Here is a 24,282-nt window from a genome sequence, read left to right on the forward strand (position 1 = left end):
TCATAGATTCCTGCTTTGAATTATTATGCTAAACTACTCTTTAGTATTTTGACTGAATGAAGTAGTCAAAGGGCTTATGGAAATAACTACTTTTTCTTGAGTCTAGTGAAGTTCTGCTTCCATCATGCTATCTATAAAGTTTATTGATAGTTTCTTTTAAAAGTCTAGAATGAGGGTTGGACACTTATTCTAGGACCAAGAGTTTAAAAATTGTGTATAAGCTCTTCACTTAAAACTCTAAGGAAGATCAGTAAAATATTTAAGATAAAAGGTATATATCATAATAGAAAAGATTAATAAGTTGAAATTTATTAAAATTAAGAATTTATGTATATTAAAAGCCCATTAAGACAGTGAATATTCAAGTCACACACTTGGATAGAATTCTATAGAAATGATTTATATCCAGAAGACACAACCAGTTCTTACAGGTCAACCAAACAACAAAAGAAAAATATCACAATTTCAAAGTGAGCTAGAGACTTGAACAGTTATTTCATAAGAAGGACAGACAAATGGTCAATAACCATTTGCAAAGTTATTCAACATCATTACTTACCAGCAAAATGCAAATGAAAATCACAATAGTATTTCAGCACACATCCATCTAATTGGCTAAAGTGAGTAATAAAAAATGTTGGTGACAATGTCAACCTCTTACACATTGCTGCTAAAAATGAGAATTGGTATAGATAAGTTGGAAAAATGACTGGCAGAATATACTAAGGATAAACATATGTTTCCTTTAAGACTCCCTAGATAGATATTCCAAAAAGTGAATGCACATGTGCACCAAAAGACAGGTACAAGAATGTTTTTATAGCAGTTTTATTCATTATAGCCAAATCAAATAACTCAAATGTCTAATAGCAGTGGAAAAGATGAGTGAATTTATGTGATGGAAAAGTACACAGTAATAAAAAAAGTGACATATTGCTGTACATAATAATATGGACAAATCTCTAGACATGATAATGAATGGAAGAAGGTTGGTTTAGAAGACTGTACACTATTTCATAGTTCCATTTAGTAAAGGTCAAGAATAAACAAAACTAATGGGCGGTGATAGCAGTCTGAAAGTGTTTATCTTTGGAGAGGGGTAGTGGATATTGATTGGGAAGGGTTGTGAGGGAAATTTTCAGTCTTGGAAGTATTCTTTGTATTGAACTGTATTGTGGTTACAAGGATGTGCACATACGCATATATACTTTATATAGATGTAACCTAAGATTTACTATAAAATTTTAGTAATAATAAGAATTAAATATAAAAGAAGGAAACCAGCACTTCTGAAAACATAACATAAGCTATCCACTGTAATAGAGGCTTTTAAGTGACATCGATAAAAATAAAAGGAAAAACTACCACCGTTTATAAAGTGCTAGAGTCTTTAAGTTTGTTACCTCATCTTAAAACCACAATGATCCTATGAGATAGGCATTACTATTTTACAAATGAATAAACAAACGGAGGGAGGTTAAGTCACTTTCCTGTAGTTTGTGAAGCTAGAGTTCAAAAGCAATTTTATTATACTCTAAATATTTGCCTGTAAACTTTAAGTGTCTTGGAGGATGAAGGCATATCTGTTTAATATACATGTGTATCTCCAGCGCCTGGCAAAGGGTCTTGCATAACATTAAGTACAATAAATAGATAGGGTAGATAATGGTTGAATGAATGAGTAAACCATCATGTTCTTCCCCCTTATCACACTAGATCTCTCTCTGCTGGTGACATCAGCGTTAGTGAAGATCAAAATATATTTCTTCAGATTTTCCTGGAGTCTAAAAAGCAGCTCAGAGCAAGGAATGCTCATGGAAAGGGAATGTCATGGGAATCCCAGCCAATCATGAGGTGCCTTGAACTGAGGTGCCCCACCTCCCTCCAGCCCCACTCACCTTACTAAAAGGGCCTCCTGCAGATAAGCAATTACACCTGTTCTGTATGGCCTTAGGGCTTGACTTGGACCAGGGCTGATACACAGATGGCAGGCACTGTGTCAGCCCGGCAGGTTGTTAATATTTTGAATATCACCCTAACTTGAGACCAAAGGGCAATAAGCTTCATGGCAGGACTGATCACTGCTTAACACAGAGAAGAAATAACGAACAGCTGAAGATGACATGAACTGCTTCCCGAAGTTGCCATGTTCCCATCAGTGGGGAATGTCAGATTCTTCGGACACATTCTTGCAGATGCTGTAAAGATTAGAATATCAATTGAGAGCATGGACAAGATTTGTGATTTTCAAACTATTTGTTTATTATTCATGGCAAAAACTTTCTGAATGGAAATCTGAGGCAGAAGCTCAGTCCACAGAGAGGTAAAAGACACTGAGATGGTGAGTCAGGCTGAGACTTCTCCTCCTCCCCAGCAGACCCTAGCAGTGCAGCTGGAGACCCCAGGACTGGGGAGCTCATGTTCTGTTCACCAGCGTAACCGAGATCTTCATCTCTGAGATCTCTGAGTCTGTGGAAGTCTCCCCACTTCCACAGGAGTGGGAAGGGAGGGCTGTCACTCTAAGATGGGACTAATGGCATCTCCCCTTCACTATTACAGGAAGCTGAAGATTTCATCTGTTAGGTTGTCCTCACTGTTGAGTAATTTTGTGGTGCCAGAGAGGTGCCCTCACTATGGTCCCCTTCTGGAGGTACTGCCGTGTTCATCACTTCTTTCCCCCTAGTGTGAGAGATTGGACAGAATCTGGGATTCTGTATCAAGGGAATTGGGTTTGGTCCCAGGTTTGCAGTTAAGCAAGTGGTGAAGGCAGGACCTGCAATCACTCTGGAGTGTTTCTTCATCTGCAAAGTGGTGACCGTTGTGCCTGCTCTGCTTCATTGTGATAAGCCGTTGTTGTTCAGTTACTAAGTCATGACTGACAGGGCTGAGGGCCAAATTCAAAAAAGACATTGAAAATGGTATAACCATGAAATACAATATCAAGTCAGGAATTAACATCATTCCTTCAAGAGATTTTAAAATACATATGCTTAAGCATCTATATTGTTTGCAAACAGAAAAAGTACTGTGGATTAACTTAAACTCAACAGTCACAAAACAGATTATGCTAAGTACTGATACTGAAGCTGAAGCTCCAATACTTTGGCCACCTGATGCATAGTGACTCACTGGCAAAGATTCTGATGCTGGGAAAGATTGAGGGCAGGAGAAGCAGGGGATGATAGAGGGTGAGAAGGTTGGATGGCATCATTGACTCAATGGGCATAAGTCTGAGCATACTCCAGGAGATAGTGAAGGACACCGAAGCCTGGTGTGCTACAGTCCATGAGGTTACAAAGAGTCAGACATGACTGAATCCTTGAACAGCAACAACACAGTAGGAAGGGTTGGGACACATTAACTAAACAATAAGTGCTTGCCCCTCTACACAAGCCCTACTTTCCACCTTATAGGATTATTGTGAAGGATGCACGAGTGTGTAAGGAAGGACCATGAATTTGCCAAACAGTTTAAATGCTTTGATTATTATATTCCTACCAAAATCCTTGAGGAACCCCTATTGGCCACCCTTTGTTTTACAGTTGAGGAAGCTGAGGTCCAGAAATTGTAAGCATCCTGCATGTAGTGATCACTGGTCGCTCCAAATGACCTTAGGCAGTGATGACAGGGGAGAGGACTGTATTCTTCTTCTCTGATGTCGTTGGTGAAAAAAAAGGTCCCATAATTTAGGTCAGATGGAGAGTCAGGGAGGGTCTCAGGAGCAGAGAAGTTGATAAATACAGTGGGTCTGGGATGATCTTGAGACTGGCTGGTCTTGCCTCTCATATGTTTAATGGGGTTCCTGCTCTGAGTTATACAGTCTGCTAGTTACTGGTGAGACAGCCAATAACACATGGTTCCTGCAATTACAATGCCCTAAGTACTGTGTAAACAGTTTACACTGACACGTTCTTGCTTTAGCTTCTGCTTCCTTCCACCTCCCTCCTTTTCCTCCCTCAATTCTCATCCTGTAAACAGACCACAGAGACAGAGTTTGGCTATTGTTCCTTCTCTGCCTCATTCTCTGTCACCTCACAGTTTGCCTTCCTCTTAGTAGTAATTTCTTGTGTATTTACTGTATGTCAGACTTTGTGCTGCGCATTTTATGTAGACCATCTATTTTAGTCTTCATAACAACATTATGGTAGGTTTAATCTGTTTTTAAAATAGATTTAGTATGTTAAGTAATTTATTCAAAATAGCCCTCTGTGGCTGCTAAGTTTCTAAGCTGGCTTTTAAGACTGGGTCTTTGGACTTCAAGGATATCACATTTAAATGATACAATAACTGCCTTTATTCAGCCTGTGTATATATTTGTCATTGATGTTGATAATCACTTCGTCAGACATTAAGAAGAAAAACATAACCTCTGTAAACCATATTTGAAGAGAGTTGATGTGCTATGCATGTGAGAATTATACACAAAGGTCAGATGTCTTAGAATTATTTATTTTGTATGCAGCAGTAGTAATGGCTACTTATAGGCTATCTTCATTAAGAACCTGTAGAGTTAGAAAAATTGGATTTAAGTCTTGACTGTACCATTTAGTTGATCTGTGACCTTGGAAATTTAATTTTGGTAAGCCTCATCTGTACAATGGGGATTGAACATACAGTAATTGCAGCAATTTGAAGTATAGCATAATTTCTAAAAATAGTAAGTGATCAATATAATAAAAATAATTACTATTGTTATTATTATGACCATGACTGAGTCTTTTATGTTTTTCAGATACTCACAGAGGTCTTATAAACAATGCTGTCACTCTTCATTCTTTTCAACTCAATAAATGTAGACTGCATGGAAAGTTGGTGAGTTATTAAACACTGTTAGAAGGGAACATCTTTTCCTTACACTTTGACCTATTTATATTCTTAGTCCCTTTTCTTATGGAATTGCGATATCCTGGGAGAGATGTCAAGATGTTATGAAAAAACTATGTAAGAATAGCTGGGAGTTCTCCCCTTTTTTCCCAGTTAATTTCTCTTCTGCTTAACCACACTATGAGTGTCACCTAAGCCTGCCTCCCACAGTTAATGAGTTATAACTGAAGCTATGCTGCCAGGGTTTTTGTTTTCAGTACTAGGAAAGCCAGTTTGATCCTCCTATCTATCAGTTCAGGCACTGAACTTGAACTTTTGACTGTCATCTGCCACTATTTTGGGCTTCCCTTGTGGCTCAGCTGGTAAAGAATCTGCCTGCAATGGGGCAGACCTGGGTTCGATCCCTGGGTTGGCAAGATCCCCTGGAGAAGGGAAAGGCTACCCGCTCCAGTATTATGGCATGGAGAATTCCATGAACTATACAGTCCACGGGGTTGCAAAGAGTCAGATATGACTGAGCTACTTTCACAATGCCACTATTTTGCTTATTTCTCAATGTGTTCAAGACTCAGGAAGAGAAGAAGGTGCTACACACGGTGGTATCCCCCAGAGACCCCCCAACAACCACTTTTTAGTTAATTTGGGATAATTTATTAAACAAGTCATGAGACCCACAATGCAAGGGACTGGTAAGTTCAGGCTGAAAGGGATTACAGTGATGTGGGAAAGGCACGACTTACCCATGGGAAGCCCAGGGTCCCAGATGACAATGGGAATGATGTAAATGAGCCAGTCAAACCAGGAAGGAACAAAACCAGGAACTCTATGGGCTGGAGTTGGTGGGGAGGTGGGTCCTGAGATGTCCAGATGTCTAGAAGGATGGAAAAGATTGGGTAGTTGAAGAATAGTTGGCAGGCCTTCCAGAGAGCAGGAGATAGTGTTAATATCAAGAAAATAACCTGGCCATAGAGTTTGAGACTTTGATTACTGCCCAAAGTGAATGTGGACTTGGTTCACGGGGCCCTAACTTTTGTCATTTATTCACTGAGTGAGCTTGAGGAAGTAAATTTCCCTCTCTGAACTATGGTTTCATCATCCAAAAAATGAGGACAATCATTTTGCCTTTGCCTGGCAGTTGTGAGATCTTGTTTTTCAGCCACTAAGCTGTGTCCAACTCTCGGCGACCCCATGAACTGCAGCACACCAGGCCTCCCTGTCCTTCACTATCTGCTGGAGTTTGCTGAAACTCATGTCCATAGAGTCAGTGATGCCACCCAGCCATCTCATTTTCTGTCACCCCCTTCTCCTTTTGCCTTCAATCTTTCCCAGCATCAGGATTTTTTCCAATGAATTGGCTCTTCACATCAGGTGGCCAAAGTATTGGAGCTTTAGCTTCAACATCAGTCCTTCCAGTGAGTATTCAGGGTTGATTTCCTTTAGGTTTGACTGGTTTGATCTTCTTGCAGTCCAAGGGACTCTCAAGAGTCTTCTCCAGCACCACAATTCGAGAGCATCAATTCTTCAGCGCTCTGCCTTCTTTATGGTTCAACTCTCATATTTGTATATGACTATTGGAAAAACCATAGCTTTGACTAGACAGACCTTTTATGGCAAGGTGATATCTATGCTCTTTAATATGCTGTCTAGGTTTGTCATAGCATTCCTTCCAAGAAGCAAGCATCTTTTTATTTTACGGCTGCAGTCACTGTCCACAGTGATTTTGAAGCCCAAGAAAATAAAATCTGCCACTGTTTCCACTTCTTCCCCTTCTATTTGCCATGAAGTGATGGCACCAGATACCATGATCTTAGTTTTTTGAATGTTGAGTTTCAAACCAGCTTTTTCACTCTCCTCTTTCAGGCTCATCAAGAGGCTCTTTAGTTCCTCTTCACTTTCTGCTATGTTAATGAGACTGGAAAGAAAGCATATAGTCCAGTGCCTGACACATATTAAAAAGCTTAATATATTTCTTTCTGATGACTGAAGAGTAAACTGAGTAGCATGTGAATGAAGTGATTTGCCTGCAGTCAGTGAGTGTTGTCTTTGCTTTCCATTAAATTATATTAGAATTCTTTGAACTCTGAAAGCAATATACCCTAGTTTTTAAATGGATATAGTCATTATTCAGTAGGCCAGAGTTCAACCTTTAACTTGTCACTGCAAAAGTCTTTAAGCTCTGGTGTTTCTTCAATTATTCATTTTCACTAAATTTTTAATAAAAGAAATGTAAATACAGAACTGGCTTGACCGAATTATAGTGCTTATGTTTTGTACCAATTATTACGTGTAGGTTTTAAATATTAAACAACAGGATTACAGAGAAGGACTTTATGAAATCAGATCTTACTAGAGGTTTCATCTGCCTTGAGTTCTTAGTATAGATTCTAGATCAAAGTCCTGTTTTCTCTTAGCAGCTCATACTTTTGTGTGTTTTGGAATACTTTCAAATATGACTCTTGGGTGAAAATAACCGTATCCTTAGACAATAGTTAGTTCACAACTAGCAGAATAAGAAACATTCCATAGGAAATGGAGACTAGTTCTTGACATGCAACCAGAACCAGCTGTGCACTTGAGGAGGCCACCTTCCACGTCACATGGGCCACACTAGTGATAGCGGTGGACAGTCCCTGTCGCCCATTGGCGACCATTGCCACCACTGCCAACAAACGACTTCCAAAACTAGATCTCCAGCCTAGAACTCTCTTCTTTCTTCCCACACCCACCTGCCCATCTCGTTGATTGGCTTTTCCACCATGATGTCACAGGTGCCTTGATAACATGCTCCGAAACAAACATGGTCTTTCTCCCAATATCTGTTCTTTCTTCTTTTAGGATGTAAATGGCATGACCATCCATCCACTATGCAGCTAAGCTCTATTACTGGTATTAGTTAGTGGTTTAAAATCTAGACTCAAGGGGAAAACTATTCATTCATGGGATGTGGGCCTTGGGTAAAAGACTTATCCTGTCTGTGTCATATTCATCTCATCCATTGCATAGAATAAGATAATAATTCTAACACTGTAGTTTTGATGTGATGATTAAACAAGATAATATTTTTGAGGGCTTAGAATAGGGCTTGGCACATAGTAAATGCTATGTAAATGTTTGTTAAGTAAATAAATCACACATCACATTCCCTGAAAGGCTGTTAACTTCACACATTCCTCTTCATCTCCATGGAGGCTGCCTTCATTGACTCTAACTCCTCTGGCATCATATAGTGATCCTTGAGCTCCTGCCCACAGGCCTGGGCTCCTCCTGGCTATAGTCCCTAGGGTAACCAGAGTGACATTTACTGAATGCAGAGCTAATCATTTTTCTCCCCTGTCTACAGCTCTGAGTGACTTTTGGTCATCTCACCCAGGCTGACTTGGCTCTGCATAGCCTGGCTCCTGCCTGCATCTCCAGGAGCCATTGCCCTTTCTCATCATCCAGGTTTCTAAACATTACCAGCTAAGTCTGTTTCCTGAAGCCTGTCTTCATTCGTTCTGCTCCCTGTTGGGGGGAAGAGCCCCTCAGCTTTAGTCATCTTTAGATCCAACTTAAGCATTTATTTTTCTCTGAAGACTCTCTGACCTTCCACCAGAAAGAATTCCTCCTCTTGCATTTCCCCTCTATAGATGATGATTATTGCATAGTGCATTTATTTGTTTGCACATCTATCTTCCCAACCATAATGTGAACTCCTCTCTGTCTTTCTCACATTTAATTTTAGTTAACATAAACACAATTTTATTCCAGTGTCTTTCACCATATCTGCCATAGGGTAAATGTTCAACCAACGTGCAATGGTTGAATAACCAATAAATGGAATGGCATCTTATTGACCATCTAACCAAAATCTTAATTTTCTAATGCCAGAATAGATCTCAAAGAAGTTAGTCACCTTGTTCTAGGTTACCAATCTGGGCAGTGTTAGGATCTAGACTAAAATAAACTTTTCAGTTTTTACCATTACCACATAGCCTCGGTGATTAAGGCCCTTTTGGATCAATTACACCATTTAGAATTCTAAACTGAGGAAGCCAAGTTCTCTCTAAGCCCGTTCTACTCACATATCCCCAGTTAGAGATACCTCTGTGGACCAGAATGTTAGGTGAATTCCCAAATCTCTCAGGACTTTTAGGGTAGGAGTAAGATTTGCCTACTCTCCAGGCACCACAAGTGACCTTTACTCTTCACCATTTTAGTTTGGGTTGGAGTTGTGTAGCTGACTCCTTTTGAAATTTAAATGTGGGAACTCTCATAGGAAGAATTATTTTGTCTTTGACAAAATGTGTGTGTGTGTGTATGTGTGTGTGTGTGTGGTGTGGTGAGCAAGGGGTGACAGGTTACTGGAAAGACTGGTTCAGAGATGAGAACATGGGGCTGCTTGAATTTTGCCTTCCAGTTGAAAAGTCATCAGAAAAGTGTAAGGTCAACTCTGCATTCTGCCAAGTTTTGCCTTTAGTTCTACAGAATGAAATGAGGTAATGTACTTTATGAGCTGTGAAGAGCTGCAGAAATGTGAGGCATTTTTAGAAGTGTTGATTTATGGAAGAGAAAGGCATTTAGAAATGAGGTAGCCCTCCCACTTCCTTACTTCACAGAGAGGGGAAGTGACTCTCCCAAGGTCATTGCTAAGAAGGTAGAAGAGCTGGGCATTGCTTCCTTTTTGGCCCATAGCTCACCCCTCTCCCCAGGCACTCTCTTCTTTCACCAACTAACACTTTGGTGGGTCACTCAAATTTTCTGTGCTTTTGCATTTCCCAATGCTGGGATATTATTTCTTTCATAGCTGCTTGGGATACCTCCTCATCCACTGAGATTCTGCCTCATCAGATACCCATCTAGTCTCCCAGTTCTGTACTCCGAAAGCCTGGTCACAATATAATCATCCAAGTCAGGGGAGTTTAAAAAAAAGCAGTTACCTTGGGGTCATATGACCTTTAAGCTTCTATCTGGCTCTGAGGTTCTTGATTCAATGGCAGAGCGCCCATCCCATCTCCAGTTCTGGGTCCTGATCCCACACAGTGAAGAAGGGTTTTTCCTGTGGACCTCCAGAAGAATGCTGTTTTAATCAAGATTGGAATGACAAAGTGAAGGTCCTTTGAAATGTGAAAAGTCATAAGTGTGGTTTATATATGCATCTGAGTATGGTTATATAACTTTTATCTCCCTCCTCTTTTCCAACCATTGACAATTCTGTGAAAACCAACTCAACACACATATATTGAGCATACCTTCTGTATCTCAGTCTCTAAGCTAGATACTGGGGCTACTGATTAAAAGATGAATAAAGTTTGGACATTGTTCTCAATTTTCTCAGCTTAGTGGGGAAAGAGAGCCTCCTCACCTCTCTCAGGCAGCTCTGAGCTGGTTTAACGCCTCAATATGTCCTTGTCAAAATAGCCCTAACAAAATATATTCATTATTTCTGCATCTAAAAATGAATTCCCATGTCAACACACTTATTTAGAGTTCCTTGACTCATTGGAAAAGACTCTGATGCTGGGAGGGATTGGGGGCAGGAAGAGAAGGGGACGACAGAGGATGAGATAGCTGGATGGCATCACTGACTCAATGGACGTGAGTCTGAGTGAACTCCGGGAGTTGGTGATGGACAGGGAGGCCTGGCGTGCTGCGATTCATGGGGTCGCAAAGAGTCGGACACGACTGAGCGACTGAACTGAACTGAACTTGTAGGACCGACAAGTTCAGAGTTCCAGAAAGAATAGATAGTGTACTCAAACCAAGTGATTATAGAAGAATTGAATCAAAGATTCATTTACAAAGGTGAGGGGGGTCTGTTGTATGGAAACCACAAGATAGTATAGGTCCTGGGGCTCGTAGCAACTGCCTGTTTTTTATCCTGGTATGTGAGGGATAAAAGGAGGGGGCTGCTACCAGGATCTAGAGATATGGAAAATGGAGAGAGAGGGCCACTTGGCAGGAGTTGTGCCCTTCTGCCAAGGGTGTGGCAGCCCAAGATGACTGCAGAGGAGGGAGCATAAACTGACTCTTGTGTCTGATCTATGATGTTCTTTGTTGTGGGCCCTAGCTAGAACTCAGCAAGGGAGCTCTCTGTTAGAGTCCAAACAGGCCAGTCTCCCAGGACACGAAGCTGGTGACAAGGGGTCATGAGTGGTTCTGGGGGAACAAATTGGAGATGGATAGTTCATTATATTAGATAAGGCAAGTCTTCAGTCTTACAAAGACACACACTCAGGGGCTCTTCTCTGATCATACCCAGACATATTCTCCAATGTCTCTAAGTTGATGAAAACTTGTTGGTGTCAGATACCATTTGAAACGCATCATCCATTTTCTCATTTCACCTTCTTAATCATGCCTCAAAGTAGATGAAGAGACAGGAAAAAATTGGGAGAAAAGTTGTCTGACTCCAAAATACATGCTGCATGCTGAGTTTCTAAGTAGTATGAGCACGTTGGTTTTGGACAGCGTCTTTGGGAGACAAAGTCCCTTCTGTCTGGATACCCTTCCAACCCCACTCTCCTTCATCAGCCATGATTCTTCACTCGACCTAGGTTGGTTTTGTCTTCTAGGAAGCTTTTCTAGAAGTTCATCGCTGGCGGCGTGTCCCTCTTTCGTGCTCCCTGTGTCCACTGACCTCACTTCCCAGGTGACACTGATCATATTGAATTTAATCACTCTGGTTTTCTTGTGAGACTGTTAGGTCTCTGGCATCAGGGCTCATTTCTTTTCATTTACATGTCTGTACAAAGCACAGTGTCAGCCGTGCACTAGGGCTCAGTAAATATTTCTTAACCAAGTGACTAAAAAATAAGGACTTTGTCTCTAACTAAAAAAGATCAGGTGCAGGGGAGCTAGGAAGATAAAGTACAGAATATTCTGAATTCCTCAATGTTACAAGAACATTCAAAACTCAGGAAACCTAGCAGGTTCTGTAACCAGATAGACCAAAGTGATGTTATGAAAATCCCACTATTTTCACCCATGAGAACACCACTCTATTGCAGTTAATGGAAATAAGTGTACCATTTAGTACTTTAAATCACAAAGCAGCATAGCTGCTTCCTATTTGTGGTGACCTTCTGGTGCCCTCATTGTTTCCTCACTGGGGATGCCTGTACCTGATCTTGTTGATTCAGCACAAGGGGGTGCATCATAAGGTGATTCAGCATAAGGTGAGCTTCAGAGAGGTGGGAGAGCGGAGGAAGGAGGGATGCAGAGTCCTTTGAGGAGCCATGAAGGACCACCCATGCTCCCTCCATCCTCATGCGCATGCATCCATCCCAGCTCTCAGCACATTCATTGCAGGGTTTTTCATGCGTCCCCACTGGATTGTGAGCATCCTGATGGCTGGTATCACATTGAACTCATCTCTGGGTCCTCAGGCTCTGCATTGTGTGTTGGGGAAAGGAGATGTTCGGTGTGTATGCTGTGTAAATGACAAATGAGTGAGAAGATCAATGGTTAGAGGAAGGACTAGGTTCTTTCTAGCCTTTACTAAAGGTTCAGAAGAATGGCTGAAAGTGTGAGAGGGAGTTAAGACTCTGTGAAGAAGATAACTATTGAATTTGGGGGGAGGCCCCCCTAACAGGGAGCCATTTGCTCTTCTCCTGGCACCCTTCTCTTTCTCTCTGACAGCCCCCTTACTCCTTGGTGCTGATGTCTACCAGTGTCAGATTTGGCACCGTAAGCACCGCAACTACTTGGTTCATTGGACTCTCACTGCTTTGCACAGCTGTACACAGTTGTACATTCCAATTGTACATTTCATTCCAATCCCAAAGAAAGGCAATGCCAGAGAATGCTCAAACTACCGCACAATTGCACTCATCTTACACGCGAGTAAAGTAATGCTCAAAATTCTCCAAGCCAGGCTTCAGCAATACATGAACTGTGAACTTCCTAATGTTCAAGCTGGTTTTAGAAAAGGCAGAGGAACCAGAGATCAAATTGCCAGCATCCGCTGGATCATAGAAAAAGCAAGAGAGTTCCAGAAAAATATCTATTTCTGCTTTATTGACTATGCCAAAGCCTTTGACTGTGTGGGTAACAATAAACTGTGGAAAATTCTGAAAGAGATGGGAATACCAGACCACCTGACCTGCCTCTTGAGAAATCTGTATGCAGGTAAGGAAGCAACAGTTAGAACTGGACATGGAACAACAGACTGGTTCCAAATAGGAAAAGGAGTATGTCAACGCTGTATATTGTCACCCTGCTTATTTAACTTATATGCAGATTACATCATGAGAAACGCTGGGCTGGAAGAAGCACAAGCTGGAATCAAGATTTCCGGGAGAAATATCAATAACCTCAGATATGCAGATGACACCACCCTTATGGCAGAAAGTGAAGAGGATCTCAAAAGCCTCTTGATGAAAGTGAAAGAGGACAGTGAAAAAGTTGGCTTAAAACTCAACATTCAGAAAACGAAGATCATGTCTTCTGGTCCCATCACTTCATGGCAAATAGATGGGGAAACAGTGGAAACAGTGTCAGACTTTATTTTTTTGGGCTCCAAAATCACTGCAGATGGTGACTGCAGTCATGAAATTAAAAGACGCTTACTCCTTGGAAGGAAAGTTATGACCAACCTAGATAGCATATTCAAAAGCAGAGACATTACTTTGCCAACAAAGGTCCATCTAGTCAAGGCTATGGTTTTTCCTGTGGTCGTGTATGGATGTGAGAGTTGGACTGTGAAGAAGGCTGAGGGCCGAAGAATTGATGCTTTTGAACTGTGGTGTTGGAGAAGATTCTTGAGAGTCCCTTGGACTGCAAGGAGATCCAACCAGTCCATTCTGAAGGAGATCAGCCCTGGGATTTCTTTGGAAGGACTGATTCTAAAGCTGAAACTCCAGTACTTTGGCCACCTCATGTGAAGGGTTGACTCCTTGGAAAAGACTCTGATGCTGGGAGGGATTGGGGGCAGGAGGAGAAGGGGACAACAGAGGATGAGATGGCTGGATGGCATCACTGACTCAATGGATGTGAGTCTGGGTGAACTCCGGGAGTTGGTGATGGACAGGGAGGCCTGGTGTGCTGCGATTCATGGGGTCACAAAGAGTTGGACACGACTGAGCGACTGAACTGAACTGAACTGACACAGTTGTAGCTCAACAAATATTTTAAAAAATAAAGTTAAAACCTCCCTCTTGGGGCCTTCATTCCTCCTTTCTGTGAGAGGAGTCCATCCTACCTTCCCTGTCTCCATCTGCAATACTGAGTGGACACCCCGAATGACCTTGACCAGTGGATCTTCTAATGCAAAATAGGAAGAAAACTAAGCTCTGATGGCATTACACTTTCCATTTTACAGACAAAGAAAATGAGGCCTAAAAGCGAAAAATACTCACCCCAAGTCATAAGTAGCAGACAGCATTAGAAAATAAATCTGCTTTGTTTGCCATCATATAACACCCAAGTTCAGTTTTGATTTAGTGGCTTTCAACCTTGTTTTTTTATTAAATGAGGGAGCTCTTTTTTCAAAGAAAATCTTATCTAAAGCTCAGTATGTTAAACAGGTAAGATCAGTGCTGCTTTGGTTAGAGGAGCAACAGAGACTCCTCCAAAACTCAAACACAAATGGCTCCTAGGGAGCTTGCAAGAGCACAGTTGGAAAACCACTGATGTAACAGGATGCATGAATCTTTATTCAGAGCATTCTGGTGTGGGCAAAAGGAAAGGTCGATTGAGACTGGGTTATTCTGCATAGTTTCTTGGGAGCCTATGTAATCACAGTGGCAGATATGAAATAGCTATGCCCAATAGAGGGGAATCAAGCCAACAAGGACCTGTTGTGTTGCACAGGGAACTCTGCTCAATGTTATTTGCAGTCTGGATGGGAGAGGAGTCTGGGGGAGAACAGATACATGTATATGTGTGGCTGAGTCCCTTTGCTGTCCACCTGAAACTATCACATTTGTCACGGCTTATGAAAGTGAAAAGTGAAAGTGTTAATTGCTCAGTTATGTCTGATTCTTTTCAACCTCATGGATTGTAGACTACCAGGCTCCTCTGTCCGTGGAGTTCTCCAGGCAAGAATACTGGAGTGGATAGCCTTTCCTTTCTCCAGGGGATCTCCCTGACCCAAGGATTGAAGCCAGGTCTCCTGTGTTGCAGGTGGATTCTATACTGTCTGAGCCATTGAGAAGCCCTTTGCTAACTGCTTATACTGCAATAGAAAATTCAGGATGGGGAACACATGTATACCTGTGGTGGATTCATTTTGATATTTGGCAAAACTAATACAATTATGTAAAGTTTAAAAATAAAATAAAATTAATTAAAAAACAAAACAAAACAAACAAAAAAAAAAAACCAAAAAAAAAAAAGTTCTTTAAAAATAAATAAAATAAAAGATTATTTAAGTAATTAAACCCCCCTCCAAAGGTGATGGGGAGGCAGGACAACTTGGAACAGAGGTTCCAGGTTCAAGGCTCAGAACTATGAGTTACTAAGGGCAAAAGTTCTCTTTTTTTCCTCCAATTCATTCTTGATTTCTTCAAGAAGATATAAGTGAAACTTCATAATATCAGTGGTGAAAAGCTATTCATCTTCTAATGCTGATTAATTCAGGAAATAAAAAATGTTTAAGTGCCACTTATTTTAAAAAATCCAAAGTGAAAATAACTTTATTGAGTTCTACAGAAAAATTATATTCTTATAGCCTATATTGCCTCCTTTATTAAATAGGAGACTTTCAATGAGAAACTTGAAAGCTCTTTAAACCACTAAAATTAAATCTTAGCATACTTGAGAAATGGCAATATAGAGACAAGTTCGTAATATTCCATCCTGAAGTTGTAATTTAGCATTCACATTTGTTCATATGCATTATCTCTATTCATTAACGAAAAATCCTGCAATGGTGGTATAATGGATAGGAAGACTTGGAGAGATAAAGTGATTTTCTCTAAGTCATCTAGCAAGTTTACCACAGAGCCAGGACTCAGAGTAGTTAATTCCAGTTAATGCAATGCTTACTAACTTTATTAATGAAGGCAGATATAACATGTGTAATAAGTAAACCTCCAAAATTTAATGCTTAACACTATATAAGTGTTTTTTCCCCCTAATCTGAGAGCCCATCATGTGTGCTTGCGGTTAGTGGGTCTCTTTAAGCCGTGATTCAGGGAGCCAGGCTCCTTCCATCTGTGGTTCTACAATTTTAAACACATGGCCTCCCAGTTACCTGGGGGGCCATCTCAGTTCCATTCAGCTGAAAGGGGAGAAGCACACAGAGGATTGCATGAGAACATTTTAATGGAGCAGGTCTGGAAATGACACACCATTTTCCAGTAGTTATAAGTCAATCACATGACCATTGCTAACCACAAGTAATGTGGGAAATACACCCTGACTGTGTGTCTAGTAAGGAAAGGAGCATGATGATCTGCCACACTGTTACTGTGAGAACTTTAAGGACTAGTGGTGGGGGATCTTATCCACCTCTCAGGCTTGCATATAAATTGTTCTTGCATGTAAATAATGTGTCGAAAGGGCTTCCCTGGTGGCTCAGCAGTAAAGGATCTGCCGGAAGTACAGGAGATGAGGGATCAATCCCTAGGTCAGGGAGAGATCCCCTGGAGGAAGAGACAGCAACCCACTCCAGTATTCTTGCCAGAAAAAGTCCCACGGACAGAGGAGCCTGGTGGGCTATGGTCCATAGGGTCTCAGTTGGACGTGACTGAAACAGCTGATCACACAGGCACCCTATGTGTTGCAAATCTTCCCATTGTCAAAATCTCTCTCTGCCTTTGTTGAGGGGTCTTATTTCTGTTGGTGAGATAGAGTGTAAAATCCTAAGTCCTCTCCCTTCTTCTGGTGGTACTCCCCTCTTTTCACAGGGATCTAGTTGGGGTTGCCATACCATTGAACATAACGCTTTTCCTGTAGACACAGTTGTTTGGTAAAGGGGTAGGCACCACCCCACTCTCAACCAAGCAGAATTCTCCATATACGCCTTCCCCTGGAACTTTTTTCAAGTTATAAACTTACTTCTCTGGAGGTAGGACCTGTTGGTGGCTGTGTTTTTCACCTTGCAGCAGAAGGCAGTCTGCAGTGATTTACAAGGAAACTAACAGTGCAAAACCAGGGAGGTGCAGAAAAGAGAGGAGACACTTCCTTCTGGTTCATATCCCTGAGTCCAGCTGCCCCACGGCCCAGCTACAAGCACACGTTCCTGCCATTTGGCCCAACACTTCCATCCATGTGAAATAACCCCATTATCCTTCCAATAAATTCTCCCTTTGCTGACCTAGTATGAGTTGGGCATATATCTAAGCAGTCCCTAGAGGCCTGATCACCGGGCAGGTGATTTTCCAGCACGGCTGTTTTCCAGAGAGGCTTTTTCACTCTAGTGGGCAGCAGTGAGCTCATTCCCCTTCCTGCAGGCCTTTCAGCCTCAGCAGGGAAAGCCATTGTCCCTCCCACGGCCTCTCAGGATGATGCGTGCCTGACAATCCTAAGAAAGTGTTCTGTGCAATTGCCTGGGAGGTTTCCTTTTCTCTTTCATCTGCTTTGTACAACTGTAATGGACAAGTTCCCAAGTAGACTGAAGATCTGTGGAAGCTAGGTGGGCTGAGGGCGGAAAAAAAGAGTGATTTCTGAAGTGTCTCTTCTTACAGAGCAGCTCCCCCATCCTTTTCTCTTTTATGCCTCTAAGGGGATAAATGACTCCATCACATATGAGCTTGGTAGTGTAGTGACCTTTAGGATTTCTGTCTTCTCATTTGTGGAATTAGTGATTAGCAAGTATTACCTTGTATGAATATATTCAAAATACTCAGCACAGGGACAGGAACTTGCAATGTGCCAGTTTCTCCCTCTCATCGCACATACCTATCTCTACACTCAGGGTTCTGAGCAGTGGAGAGAGCGTAAGACAAGAGGGTTACAGTGGTTTTGCCTAAATTCTCTCGTGAACCACCTCTTATCCCCCTAACCCACTCCCCTTGGCCCTCCTTTCCTTCCTTCCTCCACAACGCCTCTTTTTCTCCTGTCCTCTCCTTGCAGTGTCCTTGTTTTCTCCCTGGAGCTCCTTCCCCGTCTCCCCTGCGACCCCCTCCTCCCACCCACCCGCCCCAGCTGCTGGTGTGGCTGGCTGTTCTGAAGCTATTGATTTTGCTCTAGAAAAGATTGCTCAATTCATTTTCCCCACTGCGGCCCAGTGCCAGACCTCAGGGTAGGGCCCACAATGACCGAGTGGATTATGCACACTGCTTCCCCTGAAGGGCAGCAACCACATTCCCTTTCCATGCCCAGGCCAGATAAGACAGTGAAGGTGAATGTGATTCATAAACTCCAAAGAGCCAAACAGAGCAGTGGACCCTGACCTCTGCATCTCCATATCTGCAAGGTTAGCAAGGGACTGGCACCCAGTCGCTGTTGATAATGTTGGTTGAAATTGAATGAATCTCTTAGCTTCATAGCATTCAAAAGTGAAAAGAGTCTCTCCATTGACTTCTGATTGCCTGCAGCAGTGATTTGCAGCCCTGGAGGCACACTGGAATCACCTGCTAAGCTGCTAAGTCACTTCAGTCGTGTCCGACTCTGTGCGACCTGATAGACGGCAGCCCACCAGGCTCTGCCGTCCCTGGGATTCTCCAGGCCAGAACACTGGAGTGGGTTGCCATTTCCTTCTCCCATGCATGAAAGTGAAAAGTGAAAGTGAAATCGCTCAGTCGTGTCCAACTCTTTGCGACCCCATGGACTGCAGCCTACCAGGCTCCTCCATCCATGGGATTTTCCAGGCAAGAGCACTGGAGTGGGGTGCCATTGCCTTCTCCAGGAATCACCTGGGGAGATGTTAAAAACACTCATGACCATGTCTTACTCAAGACCAATTAACTGAGAATTGCCCCGTGCATTGGCAGCTTGTTAGAGCTGGACTGGTGACTCTGACAGGCACCCGTGTGGGCCTCCAGGATGAGACAAGTTTCCCTGGCCTGGCACTCCAGGCCTTTCGTGCCTCAGCGCCTGACAGTCTCCAGCCTCACCTCCTCTCACTGTGTTCTAGGCACTCAAGGTCCCAGCTACCTGATTTTCTCACTCTTCACTTCGGACATCAATGTGCATTTGCCCACGCTCTTTCCCCTTTCAAGACATGCCTCTCAGGACATCCCTTCCCTTGCCTCTCTTCCTTGCAATTTCCTCCTCATCTTTTAAGACCAAGATCAAACACCATCTCAGCTGAGTAGAGTTTTCCAGCCTTTTCCAGACTCCGGTACTCCAGACTGTCACTCTGCATTGTGTTCTCTCTTCTGATTGGGTTTTGCCTGATACCTCCAATTTCTGTCCTGTTGCCCTGGATTTAGTTTCTTTCACTATAGCCCCTCCTGCCTGATAGTCCAGGCAGATCTGATCTGTCACTTGGCTTTGTACTCCAGCTTCAGTCCCTGGACATGGCTCATTGGGAATCTTCTTCAGCTCTAAGCTTTGAAGTCCACTAGCTGCCCTCCTGTCCCCTCATCCCTTCTCTGCTTCCAAAACTCCTGCCTGGATGCAGTGGCTGGGACCCTACAGCTCTGGGAGAGGTATTTGAATACAAAGTGTGCTGGGTAACAGTGGTCCAGATTTATTGAGTGTTTATCACACGCCCTGTTACAGTGCTTCACTGCATTATTTCACATAACCTTATACCAATGAATCACTGGGCCTTAAAGACCTTAAATGAACTGTCCAAAAGCAAACAGGCAGCTGGATTTCCCCGAGGCTAAGTCTTCCAAGTCCACAAGCTTCATGCCTGTGTGATACTTTAATGCTGCTTCTTTTGTGCACTTGATTTTTAACTCTGCTCCTACGCTCTCAGTGCTGTATTGTAATTTATTGGTTTGTATGTCTTGTCTAGCCCACTAAACTATGACCTTCTCAAGGTGAGAGATTGAGTTGTTCAGGTCTATATTCTTAGCACTTAGCAAATTGCCTGGCATGGAACAGAGGCTCGGAAAATGCTTGTGGCCTGAATAAATAAATGGCCATTATAGCCCAAAGGGAGACTGGTAGGGAAAAGGAGACAGAGCCATCTAGATCACGGTCTGAAAAAGCCCGTTCTCCTATGGCCCTGATTAGGGAGATCTGTGCCAGCCAGGGAAGGCAGATGGGTGGACGAGTAGGGGCAACGAGCCCCAGGGCGCATTTCCCCGGTTTCCTTGAAATCCGGCGTCTGCCCTGTCCTGTCACCCAGCAGCCAGAGAACATTTGTTCCCCAAAGGGCCGGCACTGTGCCAGCAGCAGGTGGTGGCCCGTCCACTGGGAGGGAGGGAGGCAGCCGGCGGGAGCACTGATGTGTGCTGGAGACAAGATGCTGTGAGTCTGCTGCGGCACGCTGGTGACAGCAGCTGGGCCAGGGCTGCGAGTCACCATTCTGTAACCATTAAAAACCAGTTGCTGTCCCTCTCATAATAATAAATTAAAACATCACTCCATATTGTGCTATTTTCAGGGAGCAAAAAGAAAAAAAAAAACACAAAAGACAGAAAAAAAAAGGAAGAAAAGAATAGGAAACAACAATGTTGGACAATATGTTATCACTCAGGTTGTCTATAAAACTGATAGATTTCTAGGTTATTACAGAAAAGCTTCATGGCTGCTTTTAAGATGCATTTTTTTCATTTCTTTACAGAAAAAAGAAACGACAACCTATAAGCAACCAACAGCATATACATTTGGAAATAAGAAGATGAGGAGAACAGAGGCAACATATTTCTGTCTGCTTATTTGGTTGCTCAAAGAACTTAAGTGTTATTATGAAGCCGAGTAATCAGTATCCTTCTTCACAGCTGTATGAAAACATGCAGGTTTGATATCAGCCGGACCTGAATAGAAGCCTGTGATGTTGACCTTGATAGACCCATGTGTATTGGCCTTCTGCAGGCTACTTTTTACTTTTATGACCAGATACAGTGACCTGGAGCAGCACTTCCCTCTGTAATGGGCAATCCAGTGCCCTCAAGAAGATTGAAGAGGATTCATGACACTCACCCAATGATCTCTTGGAGCCTCTTGCTGTGAATTTCGGCTTCTTGATCGACCAGCTCACATTTTTGTCTCTTGTGGCTGTCCTGCTGCCTCTCTCCCATCTGTCTCATTCATTGATGGGAGTTTTCTCCTTCATTCTCGAAAGCATCACTGACACAAGGAAGTTATATGCAACAGACTTTTACTAAAAATTTAAGGATGGCTCCAGGGATTAGAGCACAGAGCAGGAACCAACCCAAAATGCAAAACTAGATTACTAGACATCTTGGAAACTGCCAGCCCTCCTTCCTGCAGGGAAAGCCTCACTTGCTCTGTTCATGTTCAGGTCCTGCTTGTAGACTTGTCTCATTAGACCACAGCTACAAAATTTCTATTCCTAATCATATCCTTTTTTATTTTTGTAAATTATTACCCACCCAGAACAATATAAGAGGCCTCGTTGTGTACAAGGCTTGTTTTTGTTTGTTTGTTTTTTTTTTTTAAACAGTGCACAGTCTCTAAATTTTATTCTCAAATAAATGATTGTTGTTTAGTCACTAAGTTGTGTCTGACTCTTTTGTGACCCCATGGACAATAATCTGCCAGGCTTCTCTGTCCTGGAATTTTCCAGGCAGGAGTACTGGACAAGGTTGCCATTTCCTTTTCCAGGGGATCTTCCCAATCCAGGGATCGAACCCATGTCTGCTGCCTTGACAAGTGGATTCTATACCACTGAGCCACTGGGGAAACCCCAAGAAATAGGAATCTAGCTTTTATCATATTAAGAGAGAAAGTCTAATTGGTTAAGTTTGATATCAATTCTTACTATAAAATATTGATACTACTCTTACTATTAAAACTACCATGACTGTAAATGGAAAAAATTGAGAAGTTTTTTGCCACTTTAGCTTTGAGGCTCTGAGCTCATGCTCTGAGCCCTGATCCAAGCAGTCTGAGGAGGGTAGCAGGGTAGCACTGTGGCTATCATTGAAATGTCATGCACGATGTGCTTGGAGTGATTTCCTTAAAAGGGGCCCTGAGGATGGCAGATATTTAAATCTTCAGCCTGTTCTCAGTAGGGTAAACCTGGGCCTTTGAGTGAAGTGGTGGACTGACATCCTGGCTGTGGGCTTAATCGTTGGTTTAAGAAATGGAAGGAGGAGCATTACTTAGTGTCTAAAAAGGCCTATTTCACATTTGAAATCATGCCAAACATAGATTATTTATGAGATTATTTGTGAGGTCTTGTTCTTGATGGATCAAAATAAGTTATCCGAGGCAATGGCAGTAGACTGTGGGGTTTTGCCTTATCTCTACAGAGACTTGCAGAATACATCCCATGGAGAAGGAAATGGCAAGCCACTCCAGTATTCTTGCCCGGAGAATTTCATGGACAGAGGAGCCTGGTGGGCTACAGTCCATGGGGTCGCAAAGAGTTGGACATTCCTGAGCAACTAACACTTTCTGGCACATACTGGGCACTCTTATTTGCTAACTCAGTAATGCAGCAAATGGGGTTATTCCACCAAAGAATAACCGTGACATAGGTTATTGCTGCACCCTGGAATGCCTCCTGTGAATATCTCTGTCAGGGACACACACACACACAGACACACATGCACATCTTTCTAGCTTAACTTGGTTGATTTTTATGCATCTAGTTCCGTGTTACCTATGTCATAATAATTGTTAAATTACCCCTTGCACCCTCTGCTCTCATCACATTTGCAATGGTATTGTTTAAATACATGTGTTCATGATTAGTTGTTGAAGCTCTTGATTTTTCTTCATACTTTTGGCTTCCCAAGGGAGGCCACATCTGTGTTGTAACTGCTTTCTTTTCAGTGCATGACCCAAAGCCTGGGACCAAGTAGGCACTTCTGGCAGAAACAAAGTAGCTTTCACTGAACTTGTTTCCTCTTATTCATGGGCATGAGCCAGCTGACACTTCCTCATCTCACTTGCTGATAAGAATGGCAATCTGATGGAGTTCCGGCCAATGGAATGAGAGAAGTGTGTACCCCTTCCTAGGCTTGCCTTTTAAGACCCCTGTGTGAGACCGTCCATGCTTTTTCCTCTGACCACTGGCTTATGGGAAACAAGGGAAGTGATTTGGGAAGCTGCATGTGGAGGTTGCTGGGGTCCACAGAGGGCAGGAAATACCTGAGATTTGGGGGCTTTTCTCCTACAGTAACAGCCTGGCCTGCACTAATCAGTCAATTTTCAAAACTTGCCTAGTTCACAAAACCAACAATTTGTAAAGCTGCTATTTAATCTTTTCTATTTTCATCAGTGTTCTACTGAACCCAGTTTGTAATCACTCCATATGGTTTTCTGCTTGATGCTACTGATGGCCCTCTAGGAGAATCACCTGCCACAACTGTATTCTTAAAAGCTGAAGAAGGAAGCATTGATTTCCAGTTCTGTGGCCACCTTGGTGGCAGGGCTAGGTTGTCATGGTACTCCACCTGTTTCCAGCCTCTCATGTTAACGCGACAGCTCCTGTTTTGTGGCTTCCTTGTTGCTGTGGAGATAGGGAACAACACAGAGCTCTGAGCTTCTGAGTGATGCTTATGTGCTGGCTCGCTGTGGCTCAGCTCCCCCAGTGGGCTCCTTCCACTGTCCAGTGACTCACAACCCAGCTACTGCTGGGAGCTGGCTTCCTTGAGGTTGCCAAGGGGCTGGGTAATGCAAGTTGTACTTCTGAGACAGTTGCCCCTGTGAGATGAACTGCACCAGTGAGATCATTCTCTCTTTTCCTCCGTATCTGGCTTGCATGGAGAGGAAATACTTCCATAGGATCTCCCCAAAGACCAGGGACGGGGTTGGGAACAGTAATGCCTTCCTCACACTTGACTTTCTTTCTTCCCATCCCCACTTCCCTTTTCCCCTCTTCTGCTTCCTCAAGACAGTACTCTCTAATAAACCTTTCTAAGAAAGCTTTTATCTGGATCTGAGACTTAAGGAATCCAGACTAAGATAAAAAGCCTCATGTAGGCTAAGAGTATGCAAGCCTACCTATATTGGGATATTTGAGCTGCCTGAAAAAAATGAATATAATTATCAGAATACTGGGGTGAAAATGTTTAATATATTTATTTTTTCAAATTATGAGAGTAATATATTTTTATAGAAAATTCAGAAGATAGACTATTAAAATGGATTCATTTTCTCTCTCTCCAACCTTTCCTCACTCACTCACAAATTCAAGCACTCATTCCTCTTATTAATGAAGGAAAAGTTTGAGAAATTCATTCCTAAAGAGGCATTATATAATTTCTTCATTACCTTTTTCAGGGAGAAGCTCAATCTGTTTAGAAATACTAACCTCTAGAACTGGAACTGAATCTGTCAGGTAGAGAACGAGAGTAAAGGATTTCTTGAATCATGAGAATAGAACATAGGAATACAGATGTGGGGGACATGGAGTGATTTGTTTGGAGCATAGAGAGGTACCCAATGGAGTAGGTGAGATTATTGGGCAGATGCAAAGATGGGCAAGAACCATGCCATCAAGGA

General features: G+C 42.6%; 1 long non-coding RNA gene across 1 annotated transcript in view; it reads left to right on the forward strand.

The window, feature by feature from the left end:
- LOC113889803 overlaps nucleotides 1-21,320 on the forward strand; it is a 164,616-nt gene extending 143,296 nt beyond the window's left edge. The window contains exons 2-3 of the long non-coding RNA XR_003510353.1: nucleotides 4,733-4,812; nucleotides 20,429-21,320. This is a non-coding gene — a long non-coding RNA (uncharacterized LOC113889803). The remainder of the gene's footprint in view (nucleotides 1-4,732; nucleotides 4,813-20,428) is intronic.
- The last annotated feature ends 2,962 nt before the right edge of the window (nucleotides 21,321-24,282 follow it).

Source organism: Bos indicus x Bos taurus, chromosome 3 (genome assembly GCF_003369695.1).
Source record: "Bos indicus x Bos taurus breed Angus x Brahman F1 hybrid chromosome 3, Bos_hybrid_MaternalHap_v2.0, whole genome shotgun sequence".
Taxonomy (NCBI): Eukaryota; Metazoa; Chordata; class Mammalia; order Artiodactyla; family Bovidae; genus Bos; species Bos indicus x Bos taurus.